General features: G+C 36.2%; 1 protein-coding gene and 1 pseudogene across 1 annotated transcript in view; one reads left to right on the top strand and one right to left on the bottom strand.

Annotated features, from left to right (window-relative positions):
• KIAA0825 (KIAA0825 ortholog) overlaps positions 1–16,420 on the bottom strand; it is a 59,424-nt gene that overhangs the window by 35,205 nt on the left and 7,799 nt on the right. Inside the window, exon 2 of the mRNA XM_023749961.1 lies at positions 2,482–2,628. The gene's annotated coding sequence lies outside the window, so the exon portion shown is untranslated. The remainder of the gene's footprint in view (positions 1–2,481; positions 2,629–16,420) is intronic.
• Positions 10,090–11,822, top strand: LOC102440942 (annotated as a pseudogene).

Below are 16,420 nucleotides of genomic sequence, written 5' to 3'. Positions count from 1 at the left end.
TCTGCCACCTGGAGCAGGCCTAAGCCAGCAGGTCGTTATCTCCCGAGGCGTCCCAGATTGCGAGAGGGCACAGGCCGGGCTGGGGGACCCCCCCTTCCCCCCCCCCCCAAATGCACAAATTTTTGTGCACCGGGCCTCTAGTATATATAATAAAGAGATAAGAAATGAAGTACACTAGAAAAAAATGATTAACGTTTTCCCAGTCATTGATAAAAAACCAGTAAGGATAAAATCTGGTGGTTCAAGCAAAGAGGAGATGATAGCTATGGAAGTGTTTTGGGTTGGTCAGTATCTTTATGAGTCAGCAGAAAAAGATCAATAAACAATGTGCTAACCAATGGACATAAGACACTGGGGGTTAGGGGGGCCAGGGGATTGTCAAGGGTGGGGAAGAAAAAAAAGGACACATATGTAATACCCCTTGTAATACTTTAAGCAATAAAAAAAAACAAAAAAAACAAACAAAAAAAACAATGTGCTTCTCTTTTCATCTTTTATTTCTCTAACACAGGTGCTGAAAAAGACAACTGTGGGACAGATTCTAATATATTTATTCTAAATTAAAAGTAGATTCAGCATAGGCAATGCAGACCTGCCCTGGCAGCTCATTTTGAACATAAGAATAAAAAAAAGAGAGAGGAATGTGGGTAAGTAGATTATTCTCTCCCTCCTCTTTCCCCTTTCTGTCTTTCCCTGCAGAATGCTCCTGGCTGCTCCTTTAACGTCTGGTGTGGTACTAGAAAAAAATTTAACACAAGTAACAAGTGTTACTTTAGAAAGCAAGATTTTATTTTCAAAACTCTGCATAACAGTGCTTTATAAAAAGGACTGCCATATGAAAAAATTTAAGGCAGTATTTACCTACACTCAACTACACTGAATAAGAATTCTTCAGCCGAAACCGGTTTGGCTCAGTGGATAGAGCGTCAGCCTGCGGACTGAAAGGTCCCAGGTTCGATTCCGGTCAAGGGCATGTACCTGGGTTGCAGGCACATCCCCAGTAGGAGATGTGCAGGAGGCAGCTGATCGATGTTTCTCTCTCATCGATGTTTCTAACTCTCTATCTCTCTCCCTTCCTCTCTGTAAAAAATCAATAAAATATATTTAAAAAAAAAAGAATTCTTCAATTGAAATAATTATCAAGTTTAACTTGTAATTTTAGTGAAAAAAGTATCAATTGTGGTTTTTAACATCTACAGAGGTGATAACCACCAAGATCAAATGGCTAGCATTAGTGGTGCAGGAACACTAGAATGTGAACAGAATGATCTCAACATCATGTCTTGTTATTTGGGTTTATATTAGTCTGAATAGAATTCCTAAAAAACAGAAATTCGCTGAAATGTCTGAGCTAACTTTCCCCACTTACAAGGCAGGTATTAGCTGTCTCTTAACACCCGAGAAGCAAGGAATTCCACTTCCGTGTGACCTATTTATGCCTGTTAGATTTACCATATGCATTTTTTAATGACCTCAAAACCAAAGGAAATGTAGAAACCTATTTGAAAAACTGACATTAAGGTTGTGACAACAACCAAAATAACAAGAAAATTTAAAGTTAAACTGACACACAATCCCCAAATCAGCCTGGTACACCCCTCATTTGAAAAACAGTTACTGTGTGAAATAGTGATGGCATGTCAGCCTCTGCTTTGAAACTCCTGATTTTTGTCATTTGGTGTTTGTGTCACAACCTTAATATTATTTAAATAAACTTTTTAATATATATTATTTTAAAAAAAGTCTCTGAATCGAGGATACTTGTAAAGCTTTGAAGAAGCCACCCTCAAAGCCCTGCAGCCCCAGCACGCCACTTTTCGTAGAAGTGGTGCATGAAACATTTGCTATTGACAAATCTAATTCATTACAAGGTGAGATGGATGCATTTTAAAATAACTGGCTGGCATCATTATCTGTAGCGCCTTTTATAAATTATTCTTCATTTCCCTTTTGACTGAACTTTTCACAGTTCCCTTTCAGAGTCTGAGTGTTATGCCTTATAGTCAATGCTTTCAACATGTTTAGACAAGTCGTAAGTTAAACAAGCAGTGGTACTTTATTTTCTAGAAATGAGAAAGGGTTGCAGAAATAGTTACAGATTATTTCTTTCAATTCTCTGGTTTTTAACTAAAGACGAGCAAAGTTAGTTAGTGGTTGGTTTCATCTCATACAAAGGATTTAAAAATAAAGCCATACTGTTCAGGTGGAAGGAAGAATTTCAAAGAAAGAGACATAAAGGGAGATGCTGGCAGCCCTGCTGCACTGTTGCGCAGACTTAGTTTAAAATTGAATTGTGCTTCCCCTGACATGGGAGATCAGGTGCATCATAAGGCTGACAGCTGGCTGGCACACTAACTTCCTAAAGGAAAATGTGAGCTGTATTCTCTCTTAGAGGCCAAAGGAATAGAATTACAGAAGCCTTCAAGGAAACGAAGTGGGCGAGGCACAAATTATTTGAAATATGATGAAAACATTTCTTACCTAATTTTGTTTCAGAAGATGCTACGAATGAGCTGGACTTCCAATCCTAAGTAGGTGGAAAGTTATTTCCTTCTGGTTTGTTGGTAAAAGAACTACCCTTTCTTTAGGATCTTCAGCAGAGTTTTTTCCAGAATATACAAAACACACCTACAAAATAATTAGATAACACTTTGTCACTGCCACAATGGAGGGGATATAGTCACAACATTAGTTCTGCACATTGGTAGTGACAGTACAATCATTAGGTTATGACATACAAGCTAGATCCAAGAGATACTGAACATACATAAAGACACGCTGAAGTTGGAGCACCTAAGAAAACCTTATTAACAAGGTGATCCACAGCTTACAAGCACATGGATAACAGAGGCTCCTATGAAAATGCATATTCAAAACATTCTTTTTATTTTCATTGATTTTTCAAATGTCCCTAAAAAATGTAGATCACAGAGAGTAAGGGAAGGTTGCAGGACATAAAACAAGCAGTGCCTTTCAATACAATTACTTTCTTCCTGTTTAGTTACCAGTTCCTCCATAACAATTTATTAAAACCATCTTTTTCCACTCTTCTGGTTATCTTGTTAAAATAGATTCTGATTCCATTGATCTAGGGTTGGGGTTTGAGATTGTATATTTCTAACAAGCTCCCAGGTAACTCCACCAATGCTGTGGGTGGGTCCACAGAATACACTTTCACTAGTAAGGTTCCACCAGACTACTTGTCTTTCCCTGAACCAATGTACACTGTTGTTATTCTTAGCTACTGGCCCTTTGTCTTTCCATATAATTTTAGAGTCTTTCATCAAGTATTCTCCCTTCCCTATCAAAACAGATAAAAATTTGGTTGATATTGCACTGATCAAATTAGGCACCTGCAAAATGTTTAGTTTTCCGTCATGTGCATTGTACATATCATTCCACTTACTGAGGTCTTATTGTCACATGGTAGTGCTTTTCTATTTTCTCCAAGGGAGTTCTGCATATTTCTTGTTATGAGAGATGTATTCCTAGGCACTTCATATTTTGAATGTTAATTTAGACAATATCTATTTACAAAGCTTTTTTCATTTTTGTTTATATGTGTATCCATATAATTTTTGTATATTGATATTTTTATCCAGGATATTTATTAAACTCTTTATTTTCTGTAGTTTTACATTATGTACAAGTGATGAGTTTTACTTTTTCATTTCAAAAATCTATACTTCTTTATCTTGCTTTACTAAAAGAAAAAAATAAGCAATTAGCAATAAATGTACTTTTTAATATAAAAGACTTTTTTGTTATCCATAATCAGCCAAACTGTTCTTTTGGTTAGGCCTAGGTTGACTAGAAAACTGATATGAAGAAGATCCCAAGTGTTCCTTTTGATAAATATAATTTTCGGCTTTTCTTTGGTGTCTGACAAACAAGTGCTTCAATGTTACTAACATCTACTATCCCAGGCTGATTTCCAGTTTATCAGAAACAGACAAAACCCTCACAGACAACTTGACCACTTGGGGAAATGAATCTGAACAAAAGGAAACAGATGAATTATTACAAGGAATATGGTTCACTTCCACTGAAGAACTAAAGTGGAGATGCCAACACAGGGAAGCCATTATCGAGATACAACACATCACCTAACTCCACAGCTGAAATCACAGCATTTCTTGGAAACCCCACAAATAACTCAGATTACTTTCTTGATGACAATGTCAGCCTGCTCTAGGGTGAACTATCCTTCTTGATAGCTTTCAATCAGCTTGACCAAAGGAAAATAGTAGCACTTACTGTTTCACAAACTGTCAATGTTGTTAACATTGGTTACCTGAGGAAAGGTATATGTACATAATGGTGGGCTGGAGGAAAGGGTAAGGAAACAGGAGGCAGTAACTAAAAATAATAACCATTATAATAATAATAAAAACTCAATAAACTGTTTCATTAAAGTATGTTCATAATCAACTACAAACAATAATTATGAAGTACAGCAATGTAGAACATGCTAAAATGGAGAAGTGAAAACAGCATCCAGATAGCATTGCAACCATCCTATATAATAAAAGTCTAATATGCTAAGTGTCCGGTCGTCTGGTCATCCTTTCAATCAATCAAAGTGTAATATGCTAATGATATGCTAAGGCCGCTCAACCACTCGCTATGATGTGCACTGACCACCAGGGGGCAGGTGCTCTGACTGGTAGGTTAGCTTGCTGCTGGGGTCCGGCCGATTGGGACTGAGCAAGACGGGCCAGCCATGCCCCGGAGCCCTCCCGTGGTCCCTCCCTGGCTGGCCAACCTCTTGCGTTCCTCCCCAGCCTCGATCGTGCACCAGTGGGGTTCCTCGGCCTGGTCTGCACCCTTTCGCAATCCGGGAACCCTCAGGGGATGTCAGAGAGCCTGTTTCGGCCTGATCTCACTCAATGCAGGAGTTTCCCCCTGGTGGTCAGTGCACTCCCACAGGGGGAGCACTGCTCAGCCAGAAGCCGGGCTCAAAGAGAACAGGGAGCAGGCCTAAGCCATCAGTCGGACATCCCCCAAAGGCTCCTGGACTACAAGAGGGTGCAGGCTGTGCTGAGGGATCCCTCATCTCCCCACTCCCCGCAAGTGCATGAATTTTGTGTACTGGGCCTGTAGTTTAAAAATATGTGCACAAAATTTTTGGTTAAGAAGATCACTGAGTGTGTATTTTTCCCCATCTCCCTCTAGCAATCCTCTTACAAAGATAATAAAGGTGTGTGTTGGGGTGGGGGGAGAGGATGTAAATCCATAATGGTGAAGAGACTGAGCAAGCCCTCTGTACAAATTTGTACATGTAAGACAGATGAAGGAACATTCATAGGAGAAACAGAGCAGGAAAAGCCAAATGATAGAATGTGTGCAGGGAGCACTGCAATTAAAAGAATGAGCTAATATCCCTGGCAGAGTGTGGAGTAAGGAGTGAAGCTAAAATATGCAAAATATGCAATCACTTGAAGATTTGTCCTGATTCTCCCTCCCCTATCTTTGTATACAAGCAACTACTTTCTTTTTGTATCTACTCTGAGTAAAAAAAAAAAAAAAAAAAAAAAAAAGTAAATGAGAGGAAATGAATTGTGTTTGAGGAAACAAATTGTCTAGAAAAGTAGAAAACATAGCATAAATATAGGTACCCCCAAAACAAGATGGCCTCTTTCTGGCCCCTTCTGACTTCAAGTATATTCATGGTTCCACCTATTCACTCTAAAGCAAAGCATACAAGTCAAATCAGTGCCACCCAAATATAATTTCCAGGCAGCTTTTTTATTTTCTCTTTTCTAATATGAATGCAAAGCCAAGGACCACTGGGCATTTCAAAAAAATCTTTTTTTTTCACATTTGAGATCAATGTAAAACAAAAATTTACTCCAAAGAAAATATAGATAAATCAGTTAATAGAATGTGTAAATTTCCCATCATCCTAAGAGAGTAAAGAAAAAAAATGTATACATAATACAAGACCAGAAACAGGACTTCCACCTATGGCCGAGGGCAATTAGCAAATACTCTTCCAAAAAAGAAACCAAGGAGCAAGACAAAATTGACAACTACAACTATTTTGGTGCTCTAGAAATTGACCAAAAGAATATAACAAATTGAGAAACATTCACATTTGAAAAACTGCTAATCTTTAGGTAAGAACACAAGGTCCCTGTGGCATTCTGGCCTGGAGCTACTCTGATAACCATCAACCACAGCTCAGACAGCACAGAGGTCCTCCCAGGGTGGGGAAGATCACAGGACTGGAAATGTATCTGCTGTGGTCAAAGGGGGCTCACTTGAGTTTGAATGGTAGGTAATGTCTAAGCCCATCATGGTGTCGGTGGAAGTGAAGATCTAAGAAGCCAGCAAGCAGGGAGAGCCACACACTTCTATTAGCCCAAGGCCGTGGTCACAACTGGGGCAAGCATATTCTTGGCTAAGGCTGAGTATGTGCAATAGAGACTGAAGAGGAACAAAGCTAGCAGAGATTGCTTTGGCTGAACAATCATGAGCACAGAGGAAATGTGAAAGAGCCCAGCAGAAAGCAAAAACTGGGACACAATTGATAACTGTAAACTTTAAATGCATTCCTCTATTACAGAAATTCGCGAGGAGATGAGAGACGACTTACTGACCTGAAGTGTTTAATCACAACCACTGCCCAACCATCAGCTTATCATTTAAGCTACACAGCCACAGGGGCAAGTCCTAGGAAGGTAAATGTAAAACTCAAAACGAAAATCTTAAAAAAAAGAAAACCCAGATACATCAGTGGCCATACATCACAGGGGAGATTGATGCCACTGATTTAGTTTGGGCAAATTACCAAACAAAGAAACCAGCAAACAAAGCAACAACAACATTCAATGATTACAAAACCAGAATCCAAAGTTGTGTCAATATATGATCTAAAAATGTCCAGTTTTCAAGAAATTATGAGGCATGCAAAGAAAAGGGGGAGGGAGGAGAAGTAGTCAATAGCAACATTTTGAGTGTCCTTAGAAGTTCAATTTAAACAGACTTCAAAGCAGCTATTTTAAATCTGTTTAAAGAACCAAAGATAACCATATTTTAAAAAGTAAGACAATGAATAAAGAATAAAGATTCTCAGTAAGGAGACAGAAATTTTTGAACAAAATGGAAATTTTGAAGTTAAAAAGTCCAATATATATGAAAAGATAATTCACGAGGGACTTGAGAGCATATTCAAAATGACCTGTAGAAAGAATTGGTGAATTAAAGAGAGTTAATGTAAATTACCCAATCTAAAAAAAAAAAAAAAAAAAAAAAAAACAGAGAAAAAATATTTTTTAAAATGAGCAAAGACGCAGAGACATTTGGGACAATCATAACCATATCAAAAAACCTGTTAATAGTATCCCGGAGGGAGAGGGAACAGATAAACGAGTAGAAAAAATACGTGAATAAGGAACAAAAATATATCAAATTAGATATGATTTGATAATTGCACTCGGCCATTTTGAATATGCTCTCAAGCATTAATCTACTCATCAAAGAAGTTCAAAGGACCCCATATAGGACAAATATAAAGAGATAGGTATCTAGACATAACACAATCAAACTATTAAAGGACAAAGACAAAGAAATTAAAAGCATCAAGAGAAAACTAACTCTTCACACACAGGTAAGCATCAATAAAACCATGGAGGCCAGAAGTCAGTGGAATGAGAAATTAAAAATGCTGAAGGAAAAAAACTGTCCGCCAAATATTCTATATTAAGAATAACTATATTTTAAGTTGACGGCAAAATAAAACCATCACTTTAATAACTGAAGACAAAATAAAGAGTGAGAATTTGTTACAAGCAGATCTGTCTTAAATAGTAAAAGAAATAAGGAAATTCTTCAATCTATAAAAAAATAACACCAGCCCTAGCCGGTCTGACTCAGTGGATAGAACGTCAGCCTGTGGACTGAAGAGTCCCAGGTTCTATTCCGGTCCTGAAGACTTCCAGGTTCGGTTCTGGTCAAGGGCACAAGCCTGGGTTGTGGGCTCGATCCCCACTGTGGGATGTGCAGGAGGCAGCTGATCAATGATTCTCTCTCATCATTGATGTTTCCATTCCCTCTCTCTTCCTTCCTCTCAAAAATCAATAAAAATATACTTAAAAGCAAAAAAAGAAAATAACACCAGATGGTAAAAATGTAGGTTAATATGAAAGACTCTGAAATATTATTTCATTTATTTTCATTGATTTAAAAAAAAAGCATAGATTGTATAAAACAATAGCTATAACAATGTATTATTTAGTTTATAACATGTAGGGATATAATACACATGGCAGTAATAGCAGAAAAAGGAGGAAGGAATAGACCTACAATAGAACAAAGTTTCTATATTTTGTCAAAATTAAGTTGATATTAACTAGATTGTATTGAGTTGGTTGTGGTAAATTAAAATGTAGAATGTATTCTCCAGAGCAAGCACTTAGAAAATAACTTTTTAAAAGGTAAAGTTACACTAGAAATTTAAAAGTGGATACACTAAAAATATTCATTTAATATAAAAAAAGCAGTGAAGGTAGAAGAAAGGAATAAAAAAGATAGGAGTCATATAAAAGTAAAGTATAATGGAAAATGTAAGCCTAACTATACCAATAAGCACATTACATGTGAATGGTTTAATCTCAATCAAAAGCAGGCCCAGCCAGTGTGGCTCAGTGGTTGAGCAGTGACCCATGAACCAGGAGGTCACTGGTTTGATCCCTGGTCAGGGCACATGCCTGGGTTGCAGGCTGGATCCCCAGCGACATGCAGGAGGCAGCCAATTGATGTTTCTCTATCATCAATGTTTCTATCTCTTTATCCCTCTTCCTTCCTTTCTCTAAAATCAAAAACATTTTTTAAAAAAACAGGAATTGTCAAAATAGATTTAAAAAAAGCAAGATCCAACTATGTGTCATTTATGAGACATTTTATATTCAAATACAAAAAATAGATTGAAAATAGACAGAAAAGGATATTCCAAGCAAACAGTAACTATAATAGAGCTGATGTTACTACACTAATATTAGACAAAACAGGCTTTAAGAAATATTTGAGGAAAACATGATATTTCAAAAACGATAAAAGGAAAAATACATAAAAAAGATATAAATGTATATCCACCTAAAACAAAGCACCAAGATCAATGGAGGAAAAAAATGACAGAATCAAAAGAAGAAATAAATCATTTATTATAGTTAGATATTTCAAAGCTCTGCTCTCAGGAATGGACAGGACTAAACAGAAAATCAGCAAGAGTTTAGAATATTTAAATACTGTCCCCCTGTCCAATCTAACTTACATATATAGATTACTTCACTCAGTGACGGAGGAGTACACTTTTTTTTTCAAATTCCAAAAAACATTTTTCAAAATAGACTATATGCCACGTCACAAGAAGTCTCAATAAATGAAAGTATAAAATGTTCGAAGAATACAACAGAAATAAATTAGAAATCAATAGCAAAAGTAAATCTTTAAAAAAAACCCAATATTTGGAAATTAAAGAGCACACTTCTACATAACAATGTCAAAAAGATATCACAAGGGATATTAGAAAATATTTTTTACTGAATGATAGTGAAAACATAACATGTCGTATTTTATAGGATACAGAAAAAGCAGTGTTTAGAAGGAAACCTATTAATTCCACCTATTTCAGAAAAGAAGAAAGATCACAAATAGATAACATAAGATCCAATCACCAGAAAAAAAGAAGAGCAAACCACATCCAAAGCAAGAAGAGGAGCAACACAAGAGTACAGCAGAAATAACATAGAAAATAACATAGAAAAGATAAAAGCAATAGAGAAAAGAAAAGGTGGTTCTTTGGAAAGATCAACAAAATCTCACACCTTTAGCTAGACTAGTAAAAAAAAAAAGATACAAATTATCAAAATAATGAAAAAGATGTCACTACTGAACATGCAAAAATCAAAGGATTATAAGACAACACAATGAACAACTTTGTGCCAACAAAGTAGACACATTTTAATGTCTACACAATAGGAATGGACATATTCTTTAAAAAGACATAAATGGCACCTCTCCCCAACCTCTCCCCAGTCTCCACAAGTCCGCACCTTCTCCCGCACCTCAGCCGCGGAAATTCAAACTATGATGGCAGCTCAATTGGACATTACTCCTTTCAACTTCAGTGAATCCAGGACCGGCCATGGGATTGGAAACCAAGACCCCAGAGATTCACAACTGCGACTTGTCTTAGTGGGTAAGACTGGAGCAGGAAAAAGTGCCACAGGGAACAGCATCCTTGGAAAGAAAGCATTTCATTCCAGCATGGCAGCAAAATCCATCACTAGGTCTGTCAGAAAGGGAGTAGCACGTGGAATGGGAGAGAAATTGTTGTCGTGGACACACCTGGCATTTTCACCTGGCATTGTGAGGCATGGGATGCTGACACACAAAGGGAGATTGCTAGTTGCATCCTCCTGACATCCCCTGGCTCTCACGTTGTGCTCCTGGTGGTCCCACTGGGCCGGTATACAAAGGAAGAACAAAAGGCCATGGAGAAGATGCTGTCAATGTTTGGATCCCAAGCTAGGAGATACATGATTCTCTTATTCACCCGGAAAGATGACCGGACGGCATGGAGTTCCATGATTACTTAAAGGAAGCTCCACAGGCATTCAAGAGCTGATGGAGCATTTCAGGGGTCGTCACCGTGAGTTCAGCAATAAGGCAACAGGAGCTGAGCAGGAGGCTCAGAGGGCACAGCTGTTGGACCTGGTCCAGCGCATGGTGATGCAGAATGAGGGAGAATTCTACACTGATGAGATGTACCAAAGGGCTGAGGAGGAGATTCAGAAACAGATTCAAGTGAAACAAGAAAAATACAAAGCTGAACTGGAGAGAGAGAAAAGGCAAGTAAGAGAGAAATATATATATAAAAAAATCAGAAACCTGAAGGATAAAATGGAGCAAGAAAAGAGAAAGGCAGAAATGGAGAGGGAATTGGCAGAAAGGGAGATTTGCCATCTAAAAAGGTTGCAAGACAGAGATGAAGTTGAGAGTCAGCAAGATACTAGTATACTTGACATGATCACAGGTATAACAGTGATCACTTTACCTTTTTTAAAAATTCTATTCAAGAGAATTTAAGCTTTTTGAAAATCTGTTTCCTGCATATTTTCAAGTGTTCCTTCCCATATAACTCATTCCCCAAAGTCAGAGTTCTCTATTTCTTTTCTTCAAGTTCTCAGGACTGGGTGTTTAGTAAAGTTTCTTATTGGCATTTGGTAGATATCTGTTTGATTTATTTAACAGGGATGAGACACATTCTCAATTTGTAAAGTTCCAAAGTAGAAAGTATGGATGCTCCCTATCTTCTGAACTCTTTCTTAGAGACAGAGAAAGGGAATGCAGGAGACCAAAAGACAATGATTCTCTAGAGTCTTTCTAGATTGACACATAATCTCTGCCTGTGGCTTCTATTCCACATTTTTGCCTTTGGGATGACAATGATCTTTTTACCCATGTGGTTAAAGAAATCAATTATTTGCATTAGATAATGGATAGCTAGAAATGCTTATAGAATTCTTTCTAAATGAACATAAATTTGTTGAATTACATTCTTTCGAAGGACTGAAATAGTTCCTTATCATCTGCCCACTCAAGAAAAAAGAGTTGTCTGAAAAACAGATTTCTCAGAACTCAACTAAGTGAAATGCCAGAAAGAGTAAAAGACAGAGATTCAACAGCTAAGAGAACAATGTTCAGTGTATTCAGATGTTTCTGTAGAAAGTCTTTGAGCAACCTCAAGGTAACCACTTTTCTGAATAACTAGTTCTCTCCTTTTCTTGTGAAATTAACTGTTGCCACTGCACCTCCATCACCCCACAGGTGGGTCATCCCCACACTGCTTCCCCTTCCCACTTCAATTGTTTGCTTATTGTTACTATAATAAAAATTTTCTATTTTCTCAAAAAAAGAGACATAAATGACTAAAACTGACTTTAGAAGAAATGCGAAATGGAATAGACCTTAAAACAAGTAAAGAAATTGAATTGCTAATTCAAAAATCTTCCTACAAGGAAAAGTTGCAAGAGCTTCATAGGTAAATTCTACAAAATAATACATTTCACAGACTTTCATAAAACAAAGGAAAGAAACCCTCCTAATTCATTCTATGACAGTATTATCCCGATAACAAAGCCAAACAAACACACCACAAGAACATAAAACTGCAGTCTAACTGCCTATATTAAAAAAGAAAGATCTAAAATCAGTACACTAACCTTCAACCTTAAGAAACTAGAAAAAGAAGCCAGCAAAACCCAAAGCAAGCAGAAGGAAGGAAACAACGATTAGACTGGGAATAAATTAAAAAAAAATAGAAAATTAATAGAAAAAAATAATGAAACTAAAGTTGATTCTTTGAAAATAGGTTCAAATTACAAACTTTTAGCTCAAATTACTAAAATTAGGAATTAAAGAGGGGACATTATTACTGATGATAAAGAAATAGATTATAAAGAGATACTAAAACAATTGTGACATCAAATTATATAACCTAGATGAACAGACAACTTCCTAGAAAGACACAAAGTACTGATATGAGTGAGGAAGATTTAAACAATATGAGTAAACCTATAACAAGTAAGCAGATTGAATTAATTATCAAAAACTTTCCCACAAAGAGAAGCCTAAAGCCAGATGACATGACTGGTTGATGAAGTCTACCAAAAATGTAAAGAAGAATTAACACCAATCCTTCACAGATTGCTCCAAAAAACAGAAGAGGAAAGAACACTTCCCAACTCATTTTCTGAGGCCAGTATTACCATGACACCAAAAAAAGACAAAAACATTACAATAAACTATAGACCAATATCCCTTAGAAATATAGAGACAAAAATAGTCAAAATATTAACAAGTATAAAAAAGAATTATACACCATGACTAAGTGAAATTTATCCCAGGAATATAAGGTTGACTCCAACACAGGAAAATGAATCAATGTAATAGACTTTATTAATAGAATAAAGGACAAAAAATGCATGATAGTTTAAGTATATGCAAAGAAAAATGTGTTAAAACTCAACACCATTCATGATAAAAATAACTCAACAAACTAGGAATAAAAGAGAACTGTATCAACTCCATAAAGGATAACTATAAAAAACCCACAGCTGACTTCATACTTAATGGTAAAAGACTGAGCTTTTCTCTAAAGATCAGGAACAAGACAAGAATGTCCATTTTTAGCACTCCTCTTCAACATTGTACTGGAAGTTCTATCCAGGAAAATTAGGCAAGAAAAGTAAATATCCAGATTGCAAAGGGAGAAGTAAAACTACCTACTTATAGATGACAAGATCTTGTATGTAGAAAATCCTAAGAAATCCTAAAACAAACAAAACCCTCAAACTTTTGGAGCTAATAAATACATTCAACAAAGTTTGCAGGATATGAGATTCGTAAACAAATATCAATTGTATTTCTATATACTAGTAATTAACAATTTGAAAATAAAATTAGAAAAACAATTTAATTTACAATAGTACCAAATAGAATAAAATATTTAGGAAAAATTTAACAAAAGAACTGTAAGACCTGTTCACTGGAAACTACAAAACATCACTGAAAGGAACTGAATTAGACCTAAATAATGAAAAGTCCATGTTTATGTATTGAAAGGTTTAATATTGTTAATGTGGCAAAACTTCCCAATCTACAGATTGAATGTAATCTTTATCAAAATCCCGGCTGCCTATTTTGCTGAAGTTAACAAACTGATCTTAAAATCCATATGGAAGTGCAAGGAACCCAGAGTAACCAACACATCTTGAAAAAGAACAAAGTTAGAGAACTCACATTTCCCATTTTCAAAACTTATTATAAAACTACAATAATCAAGACTGAGTAACAGGATAGGCATAAGGACAGACATGTAATCAATGCAATAGAACTGAGAGTCCATAAATAAACCATACAATATCCAATTGATTTCTGATGAGGGTTTCAAGAAAGTTCAATAGGGAAAGATTGGTCTTTTCATGAAATGTTCCTGAGACAACTGGATAGTAACATGCAAAAGAATGGAGTCGGACTCAATTAAAAGATGTTTAAAAATTAACTCAGAATTGATCAGAGACCTAAGTATAAATGCTAACATATATAAAAACCTTAGAAGAAATCAAAGGTGTCAATCGTTTTGACCTTAGATAAATGCAAATTGAGACCACATGAGATACAACTTCACAGCTCACCAGAATGGCTATAAACAAAAAATAAAAAATAACAAGTGTTGGGGCGGATGTGGAGAAAATGAAACCCCATTTACTGCTAAATGGGAATATAAAGGTCTCTCCCTTGCCTTGTCAGTAGAGATATTTCCTTTATAGCACTTTGCTAGGGCCAAACTAAGGGATTTTAAAGTAACACAGCACAAAAAAACTAGTAGTTAGTTTTGTGATCTCTCCCACCAAAATGCAAGCACATGAAGACTAATTCGGTCTCTTTCCTTCCCTTGAATATACAGTATATCAGTCAGGGTACTTGTCATTCTAGGCTATCTGCAACCACTGATTTACTTACCACTTTCAACCACTAGATTATAATCTTAAAACAGGGACTGTGCCTTCTTTATTTTTGCATCCCAGAACCTAATCTAGTGGTTGACACAGAGGAAGTACAAAGAAAGAGTTGAATAAGAAATCTCAAAGTGTGGTACACAGATCCCTGGTGGAGCCTCAATATTCTTTTAAGGGGTTCTCAAGGTCAAAATTATTTTCATAAAAGACACTATATGACATTTCACTAGGTTAACATTTGTACTAATAGTGCAAAAGCAAAGATGCCCTAGCACAAAATAAGTTGTCATAAAACCACAAATTTATTATCTTACAGTTCTCCAGGTCATAATTCTGAACTGGGTCTCACTAGGCTAAACCAATGATTGGCAGGACTTCATTCCTTTCTGGAGGCTCTGAGGAGAATCCAGTTTCCTTGCATTTTCTAGCTTTTGGAGGCTGCTCTCATTCTTTGGCCCCTAGCCCACTTCCCCCACTTTCTAGCCACCTATCTGGGTTGAGACCTTTTCACTTGGAATCACTCTGAATTCCTATTCTGCCTCCTTCTTCCATTTTTGAGAACCACTGTGATTACATTGAACCCATTTGGATAATCTAGGATAAGCTCACTATTTTAAGATAAACTGATTAACAACTTCAATTTCATTTTGCCATATTCACAGGTTCCAGAGATTCGAATATAAGCATCTTTAGGGTAGTCATTATCCTGGCTACTACAGTAGTCATATTTTTCACCCCCACACAATTGGAATAAAAAAGAATGACAGGTTCATTTAATGGCTTTGATGAGGCAGTAAAAATTAGTAATTCTATTAAAATTAGTAATTCTATTACTAATTTTTGAGTATGCCAGATTTTTCTCAAAAATCAACCAAATTTGACTGTCATTTCAAGGAAAAGATTAGACAGTGATAAATTTAGAACTTTCAAAGCAAAAATAAAAATTTTTGATAATTCATATTGTCATAAGGACAGTTTCCTAGTATTTTAAGATTTCCTGATGAGACAGCTGGTGATATTAACATATGCATTTTTTGATACTGCATAATAAAGTGCATTAAGATTTGAAAGATCAGCATACCTCAATGAATCAATGTTTTACATATGGCCAACGCATTATGTAACACAATCAGGTGTTTGCAAAGATTCATCCAAAGTTCAAGACAGACCATAGGATTTTGTTTTATTTTATTTTTAAATATTTTTATTGATTTCAGAGAGGAAAGGAGAGGGAGAGAGAGAGAAACATCAATGATGAGAGAGAGAGAAACATCAACCATGAGAGAGAATCACAGATCGGCTGCCTCCTGCATGCCCTGCACTGGGGACTGAGCCAGCAACCTGGGCATGTGCCCTTGGCCAGAATCGAACTTGGGACCCTTCAATCCACAGGCCAATGCTCTATCCACTGAGCCAAACCAGCTAGGGCCAAACTAAGGGATTTTAAAGTAACATAGCACAAAAAGTTAACTGATTTCAGAATCCACACTGTAATTAAACTTTAAGAAACTATCACTTGTTAAAGTTCTAGTGAAAAGGACATTAAAATACCCTTTCTTTTCCAACTACATGTCTGTATGAGGTTGGATTTTGTTCACTTCAACCAAAACAACATCCCATAACAAACTGAATGCAGAAGTAGATCTGTGAATTCAGCTCTCTTCTATGAAGCCAGACATTAAAGAGATTGCAAAAACGTAAAACAATGTCACTCTTCCATTACAATTTTTGTTTTGGAAAAAAAATATTGTGGTTTTTTTTAAATGCTACTTACATTTCCATGTAATGGCTTTATTATTTCTTTTTGAAATAATAAATTTAAATTTATAATATAATAACTATAAGTAGATATAGTTATATACATTAAAACTCCTTGAGGTCATCCGTAATTTTTA

The sequence above is a fragment of the Myotis lucifugus genome, unplaced genomic scaffold (genome assembly GCF_000147115.1).
Source record: "Myotis lucifugus unplaced genomic scaffold, Myoluc2.0 scaffold_0, whole genome shotgun sequence".
Classification (NCBI taxonomy): Eukaryota; Metazoa; Chordata; class Mammalia; order Chiroptera; family Vespertilionidae; genus Myotis; species Myotis lucifugus.
This window is presented reverse-complemented; position numbering and strand designations above follow the sequence as displayed.